Source organism: Nyctereutes procyonoides, unplaced genomic scaffold (assembly GCF_905146905.1).
Source record: "Nyctereutes procyonoides isolate TBG_1078 unplaced genomic scaffold, NYPRO_anot_genome, whole genome shotgun sequence".
Taxonomy (NCBI): domain Eukaryota; kingdom Metazoa; phylum Chordata; class Mammalia; order Carnivora; family Canidae; genus Nyctereutes; species Nyctereutes procyonoides.
In genome coordinates, this window is record NW_026575052.1 from 71184341 (window position 1) to 71191859 (window position 7519).

Here is a 7519-nt window from a genome sequence, read left to right on the forward strand (position 1 = left end):
CAAGACGTAGAAGAAGTCCCACAAATATGCACTAGCAGACGATGATCACAAACTGTGTCTCTCCCTCCACTGAAGATGTTTTTCAAGAAAACACAATTTTCCAGGTCCATTATTTCCTGTTGTTTGAAAGTAGGTGTCTACGGTATATGTTGCTAAGTGATAAAGGTTGTGTGAATCTCCTGGTACTCACTGAGAATCCAAATCAAGACTTGCCTTGGTTTATAAATTTCCTGCAAAACCCTTTCTGTCTTCCAAATCGATAGGGAGCTAAATGAGGCATAACAATTTCATTATTTACCCCTGGGCCTATACGATTGATGTTTTCCTGGCCCAGTGCCATGAATTATACATTTTCTAAAATTTTGTTGACACTCCATAGTTACATTACCCACTATATGTGTGTGTATATACATATATATATAAAATTTGGAAGCTGGTAAGCTAACGTGAAAATGAGCTCAATTATACATTTCTTTGAATTTTTCATGGTATCTTCTGATTGTGGTTAAGTGGCAATCCTGGGGTCACAGATGAGTCAGGCGGCAGCAGATGTACCCCTTGAGCTCACCGCATTCCGTCTTCAGTTGTCTCTTGCTCCTGCGCTAGAAGTAATTGGTTTCCAGCTCACCTAATTAGTCTCATCACACTTTGTCAAGTGATACCAGCTGTATCGTGACTCACAAAAGACTCTTCCCCAGAATAAAGCCTCGTGGAATAATGGTGTGTGCCCTACAAGATTAGCACCTAGAGGATTAGAGGAACAATCACCTTGAGCCACAAATTATTTGGATCATTTGGCAAAAGGAAAAGCGACTTCCTCTAACAGGTGAGGTTTGAAAAAGTTTTCATCTGAGAAGAGGAATTAGATAGCTTGAGAATGGGGACTTAAGGCATGCCAGAAACTATGGGGAGAGGAAAATCCGTGCTCTGAATTGAATGGCTCTGCAGATAGATTTTCATCCCACACCTGAGCACCCTGACAAAGAGTGAAACTTCTACTGTTATCAGGGACAACCCTGAAACCAAACAGAACCCTCCACCAGAGCGACGGGCTCAATTTTAAGTTTCCTATACATTTTGGATTTCTTTTAGAAAACCAAATTTCAACTCGAGCTCTCATTAATTTGCTCTGAAAACAGATCATCCCTGATCAACCGTGAAATAATTATTGTCAATCTTGTTGGATTACTGTCCTACAGTTTTCTATGTTTTATGTGTCCAGAATCTCCTATTTTTCATTTCATTTGCCCCTTTTAATTCCTCATACTACATGCGTGAGCAATATAGAAATCTGACTTTAATTAGGCATCTGCTTGAAAGCCACATCTTGAGCATTTCAGTGAGAACTGTTTTCATTGTGAAGAATTCTCACTGAGAGAAGAGTCTTGATCTAACTTGAATCTCCTTGATCTAAATTAAAACCATGTTTGCCCATTTTATCATGAGGAGAAACATTTATTCCTCCTACTCATAATTCTAATTTGGCCCACGAAGGAAGGGGCATCTGCCCACACCCCATCAAGGCATGCCAGAGAAGACACTGAAGAACTTGGCACCCAGTAGACCATCTTTCACCCACATAATGGTCAGCGTGTTGTACTGTGCAACTCCTTCCTTCTTGCATGAATGCGAAGAACCAATATTCCCCCCACCCCTGTTTCCTGTCCACCTGAGTGTCCCAGGATACACTAAAACCTAACCCAGACCCCTCTCCCCAAGGGTACTCCAGGGCCTGGAAATCTTTAAAGAAATAAGACAGGAGCCTTACTTTGGCCCTCTGTTGGAATCTCATCCTCTGATATAGTCTTCCTATGTTAGGGGTGGAGAAGTCGGGAGGAGAGACATTGATCTGGCTTGACTGTTTTAGTAAGTGTGCCTATTGGTCTCCATGAGATAGGTCTTAATCTGCTAAAGGCTGGAGGAGATGATGGTCTTAGTCCCTGCTATCATCTGAATGTTTTCACCCCTGAAATTCATACGTTGAAATCTAAATGCCCATGTGTGATGGTATTAGGAGGTAGGGTCTTTGCAGGTGCCTAGGTCATGAGGGTGAAGCCCTTATGAATGGGGTTAGTGCTCTAAAGAGACCCCACACAGCTCCCCTGATCTTTCTGCCATGTGAAGTCACAACGAGAAGTCTAAACCCGGAGGAGGGTCCTCACCCAACCAGGCAGGCACCCTGGTCTTGGACTTCTTCTTCTTCTTCTTTTTTTTTTTTTTTTTTTAAGATTTCATTTATTTATTCATGAGAGACACGGAGAAAGAGGCAGGAACATAGGCAGAAGGAGAAGCAGGCTCCCTGTGGGGAGCCCCATGCGGGACGTGATCCCTTTGGCTCAGGCAGATGCTCAACCACTGAGCCACACAGGCACCCCTGGTCTTGGACTTCTACCCTCCAGATGATGAGACATAAATTTCTGTTGTTTGTAAGCCATGTAACATGTGATATTTTTGTTTTATAGCAGCCTGAATGGGCTAAGACCTCTAAAACCTAATATCTGTAGTTCTCTGCAGAAGCTATTGTTTTTATAACTGTTTTATATGCAAAATAAGGGTGTGCTTAGTTAGCCAGGCACTTGGAGGGATCCAAAAGAGAATAAGCCCTGGCCTCTGGACTCAAGTTCTCCATTTTATCTCCATTGATTAAATGATTCAAGGGATGTTACTATTTCCATCAGGTCTTGTTTTTGAAGATATTAAAAATTGTATAGCTTCTCTTCTGGATATTTCTATTTTCTCAAAGGAGACTCTGAGATTGTACAGAGTATTCTACTAAAATGAAATACTGCTTGATCTCACAGTCAAAACTTTGCATTTGTGCTAATCTTTAAAAATAGCATCTCTGTCTAAACAATGGGCACCACTTTGGCTGTTCATGTGGCATCTGTGAGTGTGTCGCCTTCTCTGCCATTCTCACACTTCTAGTGGATTATGCTGGGAGCAGCTCTCCCTGATTCAGACATGTCTGTGGCATGCATTTTAACACTCAGCCATTCTTTCCCGCTATTAGTTAAAGAACAGCACATAGAGAGGTAAATTACTCAGAAGTTAGATGTCATTGCTGGTCAAAACTTAGTGCTGAACAGAATTTTGGTTCTTACAGTATCTCAAATTCTTTTTCAATTTTTGGTAAAAATGGCTTGAAGTTATATTGACAGCAAAATGTGGTACTACTCATTCCAGCTTCGTGAATCCTCTTTAAAATTATTTGTTACATCTGTGAATTTATCATTGGTCAGTGTTCTCTCAGGCTGAACTATAGAGTATTTAGAATGGGCATAGAAAAACTATTTTTCTCTCTCAAAGGCAATTGACAGTCCCCCCACCTCCAAAATCCTTCAAGGGACTCATAAGTAAAATCATGTTATTTTTTTATTTGAAAGAGAATAAATCCTGCTAAGTATTTAAATTCAGAAGAGAACATAACATTCTAAGGAATAAAGACAACAAATAATGAAAATATATACATTGGTTCTATATATGTCCCTGTTAGAAGACCCAGAGAGAGAAGAAAAATAGAAGTAGAGAAAGAAAAAAAGGAATCAGAAGGCCAGGTGGTGACAGAGATACAGAAAAACAAACAAAAAACAAAAACATGCAAACACAGGGAAAAGCAGGAGAGAGAAACTCAGATAAATCAGGAGCATAAGCTTTATAGTAACAGTAAACAATGGCTTTTTAATGTTGCCATTAAACAATGACACGATTTTACAACTAGAACATAGTGAAGGAATTATCCTGGGGAACTTCACTCTCAGATCAGACACTTGAGGTGGAACTTGAGGACCAGTGTTGTACCATCCTTGCTTTAAAGAAAAAAATGTTAGAAAATAAAACTAAGTTTGAGGTTCCTGGGAGGCTCAGTAGGTTAGGTGTCTACCTTGGGCTTACTTAGGTCATGATCCCCAGGTCCTGGGACCGAGCCCCCGCATCTGGCTCCCTGCTCAGCAGGGAGTCTGCTTCTCCCTCTTCCTCTGCTCCTCCTGGCTCATGTGCACATGTGCTCACTTTCTCTCTCTCAAATAAAAAAAATCTTAGAAAAAAAAAAAAAGAACTGAGTTTGTGATATTTAGGGCTCATTTTAGACAGGAGTATCAAGTAGGAATTCAAAAATGAAAAGAATGAGTTACAGGAAACAAGAGTGTTTCTGTATACTGGTCTCCATACACCATATAATAAGCATTTGTCATGAACCTGAGGACAGATCATCAAAATGTGACAGGAGACACAAGTCAATCTGCCTATCTTGCAGCTCCCCCCTCACCTCACTCTGCTTCCTTGATGGAGTGCTCTAGGATCCCACAGGCCCTGGAGACATGGGTGAAGCTGTGGTAGGATAAGGCACAGCACCACAGAAGATGCTAGAACCAGTTCACACTGACTTGTGAGAACCAATTATTACACTTGGAGGAATTCAACAAACTGACTATGAAACATTATCATTGTTTAAAACTAAATTATCTAAATGTACAATAAGTAAATTATATTAAAATCAGTGGGAATAAACACACAAAACTCATCATTTCCAAGTTATTTTTCTACCTTTTATTTTTACCTATGTCCTCACAATATTTATCTTTGTTGTACCCATACCACAGGTATATGCATCTTTTCCCCAGCTCCATGTTGGGTGAACTCATGCTGCTAGCTTATAAGTAGCCATGGTGAGAATATGTGCATCCTGAAAATCAGCAAATACTACAAATCAGGGCTTTTAATTTTTCAAAGAACTAGCTGTTGAATATTTACTAGCACACCACTGGAGGGAGGGGAAAGTCAAATGCCATTGCCAGATTTCCCAGAGAATAATGAAGTTCTGTAAAGATTAGAATGCAATGGAATGGTCAAATGTTTATTAAAACAACTACTAAGTTATGAATATGTTTTACTTATGAGTTATGAGACCAGTTTACTCATTATGCCATAAGTGTAAAAGTTGTTATTTTGTATGAATATAGAAAATCTAAACAAAGAGAAAAAGTGAGAGTTACCAGTGTTCCAGGAGCATTAATGGCTTTCCCACTGCTGTGCCATGTTGACTACTGAGCCATTGGTCAAAAATAAGTCAATTTGCCAAGCTCAGAGTGAATCTAGGTTAGATATGAACACCTTGGGACCCATCCTGAAATCAACCTACTACCCAACCAAACCAAAAGTACTACATCTTGATGTTTCCTCTATAGTATTTCTCCAATATAGTCCAGCTGTGGCATGTTACAGATGTAAACCTTCAAAAGGAAACCAATAATAAAAATTAGTGTGGTATTCGCACGCGCGCGCGCGCGCGTGTGTGTGTGTGTGTGTGTGTGTATTTTAGAGAGATGATTTCTGAAAATAAGGAAGCTATATAGAATGCAATTAAAAATAAGCACTACAAGGGGTGCCTGGGTGGCTCAGTCAGTTGGGCTTCTGACTCTTGATTTTAGCTCAGATCTTGATCTCAGGTTCATGAGTTTAAGCCCCATGTTAGGCTCCATTCCCTCTACTTAAAAAAGGAAAAAAAAAAAGCACTACAAAGTAATTAGGCACATTTTGCCAACTAACACATATCAGCCATTCCTTTTGGGCACATACTATTATCCTTCAATTTTTCTCTTTATTACTCAGCAGTTAAGTACATCTCTATAAAGCTATAGTTTGATTTTTTATATAAGATTTTATTTATTTATTCATGAGACACACAGAGAGAGGCAGATACATATGCAGAGGGAGAAGCAGGCCCCCTGTGGGGAGCCCAATGTGGGACTCAATCCCTGGACTCAGGACCACACCCTTAGCCAAAGGCAGATGCTCAATCACTGAGCCACCCAGACATCCCTATAAAGCTATAGTTGACCAGATAGAAAATAGATAGAAAGATAGATAGATTAAATAGATAGATGATATATAGATATATAGATAGATAATGGATAGATAGATAGATAGATAGATAATTTTCCTGGCATATAAATTATTTTTGCTAAGTTTATCCCAATAGAGTCTAAGCTCCTAAGGAGCATCTTCCTCTTCTTTAAAAACTAAAAACTTAAAAACACTGAATCCATTAGTTCATGTGTGCATTATAAGATCTGGACCTATGAGAAGTAAACTTTCTGTCTACATGACGTATTTTATTTTATTTTATTTTATTTTATTTTATTTTATTTTATTTTAAAGATTTTATTTATTTATCGATGAGAGACACAAAGAGAGAGGCAGAGACATAGGCAGAGGGAGAAGCAGGCTCCATGCAGGGAGCCTGATGTGGAACTCGATCCCAGGACCCTGGGATCATGCCCTGAGCCAAAGGCTCAAACCCTGAGTCACCCAAGCGCCCCTACAGGATATATATTAAAGGGTACCAGGAAAACCCCTTTTCTACCCAAATACTCCCTCACTTCCCTGAAGCACAAGATACACGTTTAATAATTTCAAGTGAACCTTTTATGAATGAGAATTCACTGGTTAATATCGATCTTGGTTAAGTCCAGTCCCAAGAAAATTATGTATCACCTAGGCAAAACAGGGAAGAAAAAAATGTATATCAGAGGCAGAGAGAGAAAAACTTGGAAAAGAGATGTGAGGAGATTTTTTTTAAGGCAAACTTCGATTATTTTTAAATTTAGCTAAAGTTAATTTAAAAAATAACTGACAAGTCTGTGAAGTGAGATGGGTTTTTCTGGGATGTGACTTGAAGCCTGCAGCATCCCCAGTGTGCCGAGGGGAAGCTAGCTAGGATGAGGACTATGATAAAGAATGCTCTGGTTCTCAAGAGGCTGCAGTTCTGTCCAACTATGTTTTAAGTCACTGCAAGAGCATAGTGTCTCTCTCCAGTTGTGTGTTAGGGCGCCACAGGAAGATGTGCCCTTTATCTCACCATTGGTGCAAGTGCTGAATTAGGCAACTGTGGCTCTCATTTCTAGGATGACCTCTTTGCAACCACCACAACACTCCTTCCAAAAGAAAAATAACAAGTTGAGATCTATATTAAGTTTTCTCCTTTTAAAAGTCTTTAGATTCTTGAATTCTCTTCTGATTTCTCAAAATTTGAAGTTAATGGACCCTACCCCAACTTTAGTCAATTTCCTAAGTACCTATCATTTAGAAGAGGTACTTCCTTCCATAAACTATCCTCACTTCCTGCCCTACCCTCAGAAAGAATGTAAACTCAAACTTCTGATGAAATTGACCTTTACTTTTAAAGATTGAGGGTAGAATGTTCTTTCCTTAATAATGTCATCTGTATCATTTCATTCCCTATTAGAAAGAGGAAACACTTTTCTGGGGATTTTTTTTGGTCACATTTATTCTGAATTCATTATAATTCTACAAGGAATAATCTGACTTACCTTCAAACCACTTATGAAGAAAGGGCTGCACAAGGAAAAAATGAGCAAGATTACAAGAGCAATAAATTAAGGAGTCAATCCCATTTGCAATTGCACCGAAAAGTATAAAGTACCTAGGAATAAACCTAACCAAAGGGGTAAAGGGTCTATACCCAAAAAACTACAGAACATTTCTGAAAGAAATTGAGGAA